The following is a 13,481-nucleotide window of genomic DNA, read 5'->3' on the forward strand; positions in this document are numbered from 1 at the left end:
GCCCTATTACCCCACTGCCACCTATACAGGGCAGTGGGAATAGCGAGGCTAAGTGCCAGAATTGGCGCATCCTATGGATGCGCCATTTCTGGGGCGGCTGACGGCTGGTGTTTCTAGCCTGAGAGGGGGTCAATATTCATGGCACCCTACCTGCACTATTAATATCAGCCCCCAGCTGTCTGCCTAGCCTTTGCTAGCTATTAAAATAGTGGGGACCCACTTCATTTTCAGCTGGGGGCTGATATTAGTAGCCTGGGAAGCTCCGTGGGTATTACCCCCTTCCCAGGCTTCAAACATCTGCCCTAGCCGTCTGCTTATCCTCCACTAGAGACTAAAATTATGGGGAACCTCACGCCAATTTTTTTTTTAATAAATCCTTTACTTTAACACTAAATGACAAGTACAGTAATCAACAATATCACTGTACTTCTTATGACATGTTTCTATCTATCTAATCTATGTGTGATGCTCTATTCTTTCTGTTATAAATTGTCGTGTACCGATGCTGAATAGCTGGCCGGCTTTTTTAAAGAGACGATGCATGAAAACACTAATATTTTTTTAAATAAATCCCTTAACACTAAATGACAAGTACAGTAACCAACACTGTCACTGTACTTCTTATATATGTGACTGACATGTTTCTATCTCTCTAATCAATGTGTGATGCTCTATTCTTTCTGTTCTAAATTGTCGGGTGTGTATGCCGCTGTTGAATTGCCGGCTTTTCATGTTTCACTGTGAGCATTGTTCCCATCGATTTGGGCAACCACTGTAATGCCACAACCACCATGGCTGTGGCATTACAGTGAGTGGCAGACAATCCCTGCATGATTGGTGCTCTAAATAGCGCCAGACATGCAGGACATGCTTTTGGTGCACAAACAGTTATCGAACATAACCTCGAACAGCCGAATTTTTTGCAAATCGTTCGGGTTCGTCGAACGACTCGAACACCGCCCAAAACAGCTCGAATTTGAGATTGGCGAACAGTTCTAGTCGAACACCGCTCATCTCTAGTAGAGATACAATAGGAAATCTATTACTGTGCGAAGGCGCAGAACGGACACTATTATTGTGTGGAACCATGGAATGCGACATTCCTACTATAGGAGGGGGCTCAAGGATAGGCATTAATATATGGGTCCACAAAAGCAATATTAATACATTTTACTATTAGGAGGCATAGAGAGGACATTTTTACTCTAGGGGAGTGTGAGGGGCTCAGGGTGGTAGTGGTGGCAAGGGGCTGCTGCATTATAACACCCTGACTGTCTACAAAGAACAAAAAGTTTACTGTCTGTTGTGTGATTTGGGCGCTTTGTACAACACTCACGATTGTAGTCTCTTCTTGCACCCCAATTCTGGTTTTCTTCTTCATCACACATTCAGAGACAGACTCAAAGTCCTTTTTAAACAATTCAACTTTACTAAATGGCAAACATTCCAAGGCAGGTTCAGTACAGCACATAGCAGATGGTTCAGCCTGAGCTCTCCCTTTTACTTCTTGTGCCCCTGGCACCTGAAGTAGGCTTCAAAGCTTTTGTGTATACGTCCCTGCTCCTCATCTGTGGTTCCCCGCCCGTTATCTCCACTTAAGACGTGAATAAGGTTGACTCCTCCAAACCTTCTGTAGACCGTAGGTCTCAGACATTAAGGGAGAGTCCACAACAGTTGCTGGCAGCCATCCACATGCTTTATCTTACTATGGGATGTTCTTCTATACTTCAGCGGGCCCACTGGCCTACCTGCCTGCTTCTCCTTTCCTTCCCTCCAGCACTATCTTAGGTTTCTTTCTCACTCTCCTCCACTGACTCACTTCCTCCAGGAAGTCTCTCTGTTCTTTTCTATACCTGCCCCTCCACACTGGAGCAGCTCACAAAACTATTAACTGTTTCCAATACTACAGTGCCCACCTCTGCACTTCATAGTGCATTATAAAGAGTTATTTATGAATGAAATATACCAATAGGATGTAACCACTTGGTACTACAATACATAACTACTTAATAGTATTAAATAATGAATAATCATAAAGGGAGAACAAAAAAAACAACATGTAACAACTGAGATTTAGTTTACCACACAGCCCTTTTACGCGCGTCATACCATTTCTGAAGAAGCCATTAAGTGAAACGCTCGTAAAAGGGCTGTGTAGTAAACTAACTCTCAGTTGTTACATGTTGTTTTTTTGCTCTCCCTTTATGATTATTCATTATTTAATTCTATTAAGTTATGTATTGTAGTACAAAGTGGTTACATCCTATTGGTATATTTCTTTCATAAATAACTCTTTATAATGCACTATGCACTTTTGATGGCACCTTAAATATTACTTTGCACTTTAGTCAAACTATTTATTATATATGTTTCAGTTGAAGATATTATTGGTCTTTACTAAAGAGGATTTATTTATAAGATATATAATATTCTGAGATTGTACTCTTTTTGTGGGTCTTCCCATTTTACCAGGAGGGTGGAAAGTTTATTTAATCTTTGCATATAATAACTGAAATAACGCATTTTTTCATTTGCTTGTTTTCTTGTTTTTTTATATATATGATTTGTCTATATTTTAATTATGTCTAATAAAGATGAAAAAAAATGTTAATTTTTTGTGTAGTTCTACTTTCTACTTTGGTGTTTATTTGATTTATTGAACACCCACTTTATAGTTATGATGTTGCTTTGAGTGCAACTTAGTATAATGCCAAATACCACCCAAAGAAAAGATAGGTGCATATAGTCTCTAAAAATTCATACATTTTATTGATAATTACCAATTAAAAACATATATATCTTCAACATGGTGTTAATTACTTTACATGATAGACAAGCCCCCTGATGAAGCAATAGGTGAAACATGTGTTGAGCACCAGGATCAAACACCACTTTAGTCTGCAAAAATATGTAAGTTACTTCATTTTTATTGCCTATCATTTAACATAAGTAGAACCATCAGCTCAAATAAGGCAGCACTTTTCTTGTACTATGCAGATACCTATAAGATAATCAGTGAAAGTGCAGACAATTGGGTGAGGTATACATCTCTTTTTAAGCTTTATAGCATTGTAAGACATAATTATGTTGATGTATCATGTGGCCCTCCATTGCATTTCTCTGTTGAACATATACAGTGAAGGAAATAATTATTTGATCCCTTGCTGTTTTTGTAAGTTTGCCTGACATGAACAGTCTATAATGTTAAGGGTAGGTTAACATTGAGAGATAGAATATCCAAAAAAAAATCACATTGTATAAATTAGATAATTTATTTGCATTTTGCAGTGAAAAATAAGTATTTTTTTCAAACTATTGTGAGTTCTGGCTCCTACAGACTAGTTAGAGGCTCCTAATCATCTCATTACCTGCATTAAAAACAGCTGTCATATATAGGCACCTGTATAAAATACTCCTGTCCACAGACTCAATTAATCAGTCAGACTCTAGCTTCTACAACATGGGCAAGACCATAGAGCTTTCTAAGGATGTCATGGACAAGATTATAGACCTGCACAAAGCTGGAATGAGCTACAAAACCAAAAGTAAGAAGCTGGGTGAGAAGAGACAACTGTTGGTGCAATAGTAAAAAAAATGGAAGAAATACAAAATGACTGTCAATTGACATCAATCTGGGGCACCATGCAAAATCTCACCTCATGGGGTATCCTTTATCATTAGGAAGGTGAGAGATCAGCCTAAAAGTTCACGGGGGGATCTTGTTAATGATCTCAAGACAGCTGGGACCACAGTCACCAAGAAAACCATTGGTAACACATTACACCTTAAAGGTTTAAAATCCTGCATTGCCCTCAAGGTCCCCCTGCTCAAGAAGGCACATGTGCAGGCCCATCTGAAGTTTGCCAATGAACACCTGGATGATTCTGTGAGTTATTGGGAAAAGGTGCTGTAGTCATATGAGAAAAAAATTGAGCTCTTTGGCATTAACTCAACTCGCTGTGTTTGGAGGAAGAGAAATGCTGCCTATGACCTAAAGAACACCATCCCCACTGTCAAGCATGGAGGTGGAAACATTATGTTTTGGGGGTGCTTCTCTGCTAAGGGCACAGGACTACTTCACCGCATCAATGGGAGAATGGATGTAGCAATGTACCATAAAAACCTCCTTCCCTCCACCAGGACATTAAAAATGGGTCATGGCTGGTTCTTCCAGCAAGATAACGGCCCAAAACATACAGCTAAGACAGCAAAGGAGTGGCTCAAAAGAAGCACATTAAGGTCATGGATTGGCCTAGCCAGTCTACAGACCTTATTCCCATAGAAAACTTATTGAGGAAGCTTAAGCTCCGAGTTGCCAAGCAATCGCCTCAAAATCTGAATTATTTAGAGATGATCTGCAAAGAGGAGTGGACCAAAATTCCTCCTGACATGTGCACAACCCTCATCATCAATTAATCTAATGACTGTAACGCCAGTCGTATGTGGGTGTGAATGAGATACGACGCTGCTATGAATGACTCCGACCCCGATATGATACCAAAGAAACTTCTTTTTTTATAACTTACAATAAATGACAGTATTTCACTTCTAAAACAAGATATGGGCCACAACAGCCAACAACCACAAATTACAACTTATACAGCCTGAGAGATCCAAAGTGCCAACTTCACAGTAAGGAGAAGGACTACCCCCAGGCTATACCACTCCAAACCATTTCCGGTACAGGGCTTACTCATAATTCTACCGTGACCGTGACACGTGGTCCTCTCAGGATTACAATCTTACACCCGCCTCCCGCCTTAATTACAATTGATTCCCTGGTACCCTGTTTTCCCCTTGATATATATATATTTATACGACCAATCACTTGAACCAACACAAAATGTACACAGTACACTGTCCTCTTTGTGGGCACTCAGGGCGGACGCCCTAACAGAATATCCTCAAACAGAAAGCAACTGGACTTGTTATTCTGATGTCCAACCACTAGATTTGATCAGCTTCCTAGTCACCAATTTCTCTGTTACAGGAGCAGAAACAGTTTAAGATCAATCCCAGTATTATTTCACGGCGCTCACCTATGGCGTACACGTTTAGCAGAGTCTCGATATACTGGAGCTCACACAGTCTCCATCAGTCCATCTGTATTCTCAGTAATAGTAATATTCCTTGCGATGCTGTGAATCCTATCTAGCTCTCCCTAACTAACTGAACAGTCACACATTAAACTTTACTCATGGATCACAGCATCCAATTTGGGTCACTTTTAGGCTCCCAATGCTCCGTATCTTTCCGACAGAACCTTTCCTCCACAAAATCACCTCACGACGACTCTCTGTTTTCTACTTCCTGTTTTCAGTGTTTCCTTCTATTGTTCAATGGTGACCTCTAGTGGCCCAACTAAATTATTGTGGCATCATATCTTATAACATTAACATACCACATTACAAAAAATGTCTGACTGCTGTGCTTGCCAACAAGTGTTTTGCCACTAAGTATTAAGTGTTGTTTGCCAGAGGAATCAAATACTTATTTTTCACTGCAAAATGCAAATAAATGTGTCTAATTTATACAATGTGATTTTCTTGATTTTATTTTGGATATTCTATCTCTCGATGTTAAAATTAACCTACCCTTAAAATTATTGACTGTTCATATCTTTGTCAGTGGGCAAACTTACAAAAACAGCAAGGGGTCAAATACTTATTTCCTTTACTGTATATGTTTTTTAATTTGTAATTCTCAATAAAATGGATGAATTTTTAGAGACTATATGCACCTATCTTTTATTTGGGCGGTATTTATAGTTCAGGTGTGTCTTTAGTAATTATTAAATATACATGCTCTATATGTTGGTATTCATTAGCATAATGCCACCACAAAAGGATAGTAAAAATAACCAACCCTATAAACTAAATAAGCACATAATAAAGCAAAACCTAAATAATAGCAAAATACACAAAGTGCTGGTAATATGCAGTGATTATGAGCATGAAATATATGCTGAAACAGCAACCAAAAAATAATTAAATTAAAAAAATAGAATAAAAGCCAACATATGATAGTATCGGTGAAACTTGTAAAGATGCTCAACAAGAGAATATGTATAGCATAATGCTGAGACTTGTGTGAATTGATTACAGAAGATAGGTGTGAGCAGCCTCTAACAGGTTTTCCTCCAAAATTGCCTAGCTTTTAGCTCCATCCATCTTAGCATCAACTCTCACCAGCTTCTCTGTCCCTGCTGAAGAAAAGCATCCCCACAGCATGATGCTGCCACCACCATGTGTGATGGTGGGGATGGTGTTTTCAGGGTCATGTGCAGTGTTAGTTTGCCGTCATGCATAGCATTTTGCATTTTGCCCAAAACAGTTCTACTTTAGTCTCATCTGACCAGAGCACTCTCTTCCACATACTTGCTGTGTCCCATTTATAGCTTTTTGCAAATTGAAAAGAGGACTTCTTATGGCTTGATTTAAAAAATGTCTCTCTTCTTGCCACTCTTCTATAAAGGCCAGATGTGTGGAATGTATGACCTGTGGACAGATTCTCCCACCTCAGCTCCTCCAGAGTGACCATAGGCCTCTTGGCTGCTTCTCTAATTAGTGCTCTCCTTGTATTGGGATGTTAGTTTAGGGGGAAGACCATGTATTGGTAGGTTTTCAGTTGTGGTATACTCCTTCCATTGTTGTTCCATGCTTGCCGACTGTCTTAAGAGGTGCACAGTGTTATGTTTTTGTCATTCAGTGCTCATGATTTGCGACTGTTGTACAGTTTGAAAACATGTGAGGAATGTCTAAGAAACAGGCATTCCTCACAGGTATTAAAGCTGACAAACAGCCGCAAATCATGAGCACTGAGTGACGAAAACTTAACATCAGAGCACCCTGAAGATACTTGGAAAACACGCGAGCATGCTAGTAAATATCGAGTAACGAGCATGCTCACTCATCACTAATCCTTATACTCACTTCATCGCTCACCTATCTGACCCCTCTGCTTCTCACCGCCACCCATCCAGTATTCGCTGCATCTTTGGATCACATTCGTCAGCACTGAAGCTCAAGTGAGATCTTTTATAATAAGTGTATGTGGGATCCACCAAAATATAAAACCCCTACATGTTCCATCACATGTCCTCTTACACAAACATTTGAATGAGAGTACGGTCCCTCTTGAAGGATTTGTCAAGTATATCATACTTAATTTTAATTCCAGTAATCATAAAAGGCAGCGATAGGTGACTCGAGTTCTAGAGTGGAAATGTACATCGTGTCATCCTGACAGGTGAGCCGAGTTTCTTTTTCTAAAAGGCGAAACAAATTACTGACATAAAAGGTGAACTGAGTTTTTGTAATGTGGAGTGTAAGCGAGTTTATAACTATAACAACCACATTAACAATTTAGACAATTTTGGGAGAGAATTGCTCAAAGAAAAGCAAGGGTTGGTTGTGACAAATTTGCAACATTTCTTGGTTTAATAAATTGAAGGAAAGTGGTTTAGTAAATTTAGTGATAATGGAGCACATTTATGGAGAAAAGTTTTACATGAGGGCAACTTGTACTCATCTCTTTTGTTATTAAAGAGAGTCTATCACCTCTAAAACTAAATTTACATCACTTTGATGGAACTGCAAGAGGCTGCATTTTTTGCTCAGTGAAAACATGCAACATCGAAAACTTACCGAAAACTAATTGTGCGAACTTACCCTTGTGTAGATTAAATCGATTCATTTAAAAAAGAAATTGCATAATTTGTATTATATCTATTCTCAGTGAAAGCCATGTTTGTATATCACCTATTGAACAAATTTACAAGTTATGGTTTCAAAAAACTTATTTAACAATTGGGTACATAAGATTTAATTACCTCATGGAGGAGTCGGTTGATGGGTGATTGAAAGAAAGAGCTTTACAATGTCTATAGATCTTCTCGAGTTAGATTTTATCAGGTAAGGTCAGTTCACAGACTAAATATTTTCTCAGTGTTTGCTCCAGTATATAAGTCACCGTGATAATACATTACACACGGACTGTAGAGAGAAGAGACTTCCAGCTGTATCCTCTGCATTGCTTGGTAAGCAACTAAATCATTCTAAAGGTTTTAATTACATTAAAAAATTCTAATTATTTATAAATTATAAATATAAATATAAAATTGAATTAAAAAATATTGTAAAACATATTGCAGATTTACAATGTAACTATTACAGACATACATTTGCTGTCTGTAATAATGTTTTATTTGTTATTCGTGTATTAAGTTAAAGAGAATCTGAAAGCTTAATACATGGTGGCACTCGGGGGACTTGGGCAAGCTGTCGAGTTCCATTTAACTTATAAATAAAAAATGAAAAGAAAGGGTAAAATCTGCTCCGCCGGTGGATCATGGATGAGAGGTTATTGGTATCCAGAAAAGACATTGTGGTTTGTCCTGATGAAGAAGTTTTGAACTTCAAAACGCGTTGACAAATAAACCCCATTTCTTGATACCAATTACCTTTCATCCTTGATCCATTTTCCATTTTTTGTTTATATTGATCTGTAGGTCTGCAGCAGCCTTACTCAGATAAAACCATATTGCATTTATTGTTATTTCAGTTGTATTCACCTTAGTTAACTTGGAATGGCATTTTCTCATTTAGAAGCAGAGGTCCCACATCTGGGAAAGCAAAGAGAACAAGAAAAATCCAGCATCGGCCGCATATAGATAGGTATGATTAAAACATGACTTTTATGGCGACATTGAAACACGAGACAATAAAAAGGCATATAGCACAAAAATGGGGGGGGGGGGGTGGAAAACAGGAGAACCGGGAACATAGGTCTATGCATTTCGAGGGTGTATGCTTTTAGTCCTGATGTGTTTTAACCATACCTATCTACATGCTGCGGATGCTGGATTTTTTTTGTTCTCTTTGCTATTGTTGCCCAGCAGCTGGACTGGACTTTCTGTGCCCTGTACCTGCATTGAGGTATTTTTTCTACTTTTGGCAAGCTGATATTATTATTTCTTTTTCCCCCTTTCCCTGCATTTATATATACAGTACAGACCAAAAGTTTGGACACACCTTCTCATTTAAAGATTTTTCTGTATTTTCATAACTATGAAAATTGTACATTCACACTGAAGGCATCAAAACTATGAATTAACACATGTGGGATTATATACTTAACTAAAAAGTGTGAAACAACTGAAAATATGTCTTATATTCTAGGTTCTTCAAAGTAGCCACCTTTTGCTTTGATGACTGCTTTGCACACTCTTGGCATTCTCTTGATGAACTTCAAGAGGTAGTCACCGGAAATGGTTTTTACTTCACAGGGGTGCCCTGTCAGGTTTAATAAGTGGGATTTCTTGCCTTATAAATGGGGTTGGGACCATCTGTTGTGTTGTGTAGAAGTCTGGTGGATACAAAGCTGATAGTCCTACCTAATAGACTGTTAGCTGCTTTTTTCTTGCCATAATACAAATTCTAAGTAAAGCAAAACGAGTGGCCATCATTACTTAAAGAAATGAAGGTCAGTCAGTCCGAAAAATTGGGCTGACTTTGAAAGTGTCCACTAGTGCAGTTGCAAAAACCATCAAGCGCTATAAAGAAACTGGCTCACATGAGGACCACCCCAGGAAAGGAAGACCAAGAGTCACCTCTGCTTCTGAGGATAAGTTTATCCGAGTCACCAGCCTCAGAAATCGCAGGTTAACAGCTTCTCAGATTAGAGACCAGGTCAATTCCACACAGAGTTCTAGCAGCAGACACATATCTGCAGCAACTGATAAGAGGAGACTTTGTGCAGCAGGCCTTCATGGTAAAATAGCTGCTAGGAAACAACTGCTAAGGACAGGCAACAAGCAGAAGAGACTTGTTTGGGCTAAAGAACACAAGGAATGGACATTAGACCAGTGGAAATCTTTGCTTTGGTCTGATGAGTCCAAATTTGAGATCTTTGGTTCTAACCACCGTGTCTTTGTGCGACGCAAAAAAGGTGAACAGATGGACTCTACATACCTGGTTCCCTCCGTGAAGCATGGAGGAGGAGGTGTGATGGTGTGGGGGTGCTTTGCTGGTGACACTGTTGGGGATTTATTCAAAATTTAAGGCATACTGAACCAGCATGGCTACCACAGCATCTTGCAACGGCATGCTATTCCATCCGATTTGCGTTTAGTTGGACCATCATTTATTTTTCAACAGAACAATGACCCCAAACACACCTACAGGCTGTGTAAGAGCTATTTGACCAAGAAGGAGAGTGATGGGGAGCTACGCCAGATGACCTGGCCTCCACAGTCACCAGACCTGAACCCAATCGAGATGGTTTGGGGTGAGCTGGACCGCAGAGTGAAGGCAAAAGGGCCAACAAGTGCTAAGCATCTCTGGGAACTCCTTCAAGATTGTTGGAAGAACATTTCCGGTGACTACCTCTTGAAGCTCATCAAGAGAATGCCAAGAGTGTGCAAAGCAGTCATCAAAGCAAAAGGTGGCTACTTTGAAGAACCTAGAATATAAGACATATTTTCAGTTGTTTCACACTTTTTAGTTAAGTATATAATTCCACATGTGTTAATTCATAGTTTTGATGCCTTCAGTGTGAATGTACCATTTTCATAGTCATGAAAATACAGAAAAATCTTTAAATGAGAAGGTGTGTCCAAACTTTTTGTCTGTACTGTATATATATATATATATATATATATATATATATATATATATATATATATATATATATATATACATATATATAAACATATATATATATGTATATTTATATATATTTCCCACATCTGGGACGCCTATCTACAGGGAGAACATAATATTCCAGGAGAGGTGACTGTTCTTCATTAGTGCAAAATTTCACATTCGATTTTCAATGGAAAGGTACAGGCACTTCCATTACTCACAGCTACCTATTTGCATAGTAGGAGTGTGACGCGCCCCCTGGGCCATATTCTTTAGGGGGAATATCCGGAGCCGGATCAGATGGGAGTTGTAGTCTTCCGAGTGGCTGTGACCCGGTCCGTGCCCAGGGTGTCAAACTGAGTTGTATGTGGCAGTCCTACAGATGTTGCTAAGTTCTTAATGTCGACTACGCCACCCGTTGTGATGCGGTCACTGTGGCCGCCGCTGCAGCAGGGTCCGCTGAGGCTGATGGTGGGTGCGCAGCTTGGTGGGATAACCCCCAACGGGAGGGGTATAGCCTCAGGGGGGACAGGTGCAGAGGATGGGGGTTGTGGTGGTGCAGTGCAGACGGCAATGAAGACAGAGTCGGGTTGTGCAGTTAAGGGTGTTTACTTACTGCAGATGTTGTACTGGTCACTCCAGCTTCGAGTGACCACCCGAGCCGTGCTGCGTCCACCAGGTCCTGGATCCAGCCAACCCCCAAACAAGTCCGGAGCGTGGCCCTGAGCTCTCCTTCTGTCCCGTTCTCTGGCCGTCCCCACCAGTGATCCACCTAGGTCCAGCTCCCTCGGGCCTTCTGTTGGGACACCCTTGGCCTTGGGTTCCCTGACCCTTCATGTGGTGTGCCTTCGGGGTGGATGTGATGGGTGGCCGTGGCAGATGCTGCCCACGGCCTCCGGTCTCTGGCTAGGGTGTGTTTTCTGCCCCCGCCAGTTTGGGATCCGGTACCCTGTGCCGACTCTTCACCCGGGGATTTAATTTGGGTTCTTGGAGTCCTCTTTTCTGTTTCCCCCTCTGGGTCTCTCTTCTCTCTTACTCTGGGTCTCTCTTCTCCTCTGCTTGCTGACTTGTTCTCTGCATCTGACCCTGATCTTAGTTGGTGCCCACCTTATATACACCCTCTATGTGTGAGCTCAGGTGACCAGCACCCAATGAGCTCCTATCTTTACCCAGGCTGCTCCCCCTATCTGCCCCTACACTACTTGGGATGTACCACCCCCCTCCCACTCCAGCCAGGAACAGACTCGGTCGTACCTGCACATTTCTAAGTGGGAGTACCGTCGGCCTGTTCCTCGGAAATGGGATGTGTGTAGTGCATGCAGCCTACCGAGCTCAGTTCCACACTCCATCCTTACCCGGGAGTGGAATATCACACCTCTGGGTTGAGGTGCAATACCCCTGTAGCAGCCGAATCCTCAGGGTGCTACATTCCCCCCTGGTAAATCACAGCACGTCCTCGGGCTGTAAGACATAAACAACACCAAAACATACAAATTTTTGCATAAACATATAAAACATATAAAAACATTATATATATATAAAACATTCTCGTCGCCTCTGGCTCCTCCTCCGGTCACTATGCAACGTGTGACCGGGTAAAGTGCGACAGTCTCTCTGGAAAACTGGTTTTCCTGTAAAACCGGTAGGGGGCGCTTTAGGACGCGCAACTATATACAGGGATATGGCCGCTCTCAGTCCTCGGCCAGGTATTAGGGAGGAATGACCGCTCTCAGTCCTCGGTCAGTGGGATTAAGGGAAATACGGGTAACAGTTCACACTTGCTGGTCCCAACGGGGACTATATTAGCAACAACAGTTTCAGTTTCAGTTTCAGTTTCAGTTTACGGTTTCAGTTCACGGTGCCCCGACGGGCAACTATATACAGCTTCTGCTTCGCTGTCCTTAGCGACGGCGTCCTCCTGCTCTTGCTTTTTGGTTACCTTTGGCTCTAGTTTCAGACCCGTTCGGGCACGTATGCTGGGCAAACAGATCTTCTCCCAGATGCGGCACTCTTGGTCTTATGGGCGCGGTGGTGGTGGCGCCCGGGTTGCCCGGGCCTTGCGGCCAGGCCTGGGGTATCTGGAAGGTAAAGGGCACCGTAAGGACGGCGGCGCCCTGGGCTACTTGGCCCTGCGACCAGGCCGGGGGCTCCGCGGAGGTAGGGGGCGCTGTTGGTATTGCGGCGCCCGGGGGTACTAGGCCTTGCGACCAGGCTGGTGGTATTTCCTGCTTTGTCACGCTCCGGGTCGAGGCGCGTGACGTCACAGGGGTCGCTGCGGCGGCTTCCGGTCGGGGCCTAGTCCATAGCGGTGACATGGCGGCTACGGGCACAGCAGGGGGACTTTCGGGCTCTGCGACGGGGAGCGGGGGCAGGTGGGCGGTTTCCCGGCTTGGGGTATAGGCGTCCCCTTTACCTGCCTCCTTGCGTCCGGCTCCCTTCTCGGCGCCGTCTCCGGCCTTTGGTCCTCCCGCGCCATCCTCAGAGGCGGTCTGTCTCCTCATCTTGGCTGGCGTGCTCCGGGTCTTGATTTGTTGGGCCATCTCTCGGCTCCACTCCGCCAATGTCTCTCGCTGTACCCGGGCCATCCTCCGTGCGAGGCCCTCCAGGGCAGTCTGTGCACACTCCCGGTCTCGGGGGAGCTGTGCAAGGACCTCCACTAGGCCTAGTGGGGTCGTGGTTTCTAGCAGGCTCCTGACCAACGGGTCGGTGCTGCTCTGCTCTTCTTCCAGCAGGCTCCTGGCCAGCAGGCCGGTGCTGCTCTGCTCTCCTTCCTCGGTCTCTAGCAGACTCCTGGCCAGCGGGCCGGTGCTGTTCTGCTTTCTCCCCATCTCCGGGTAA

Source organism: Phyllobates terribilis, unplaced genomic scaffold (genome assembly GCF_046119375.1).
Source record: "Phyllobates terribilis strain yellow unplaced genomic scaffold, ASM4611937v1 Scaffold_3__8_contigs__length_932513732, whole genome shotgun sequence".
NCBI classification, from domain to species: Eukaryota; Metazoa; Chordata; class Amphibia; order Anura; family Dendrobatidae; genus Phyllobates; species Phyllobates terribilis.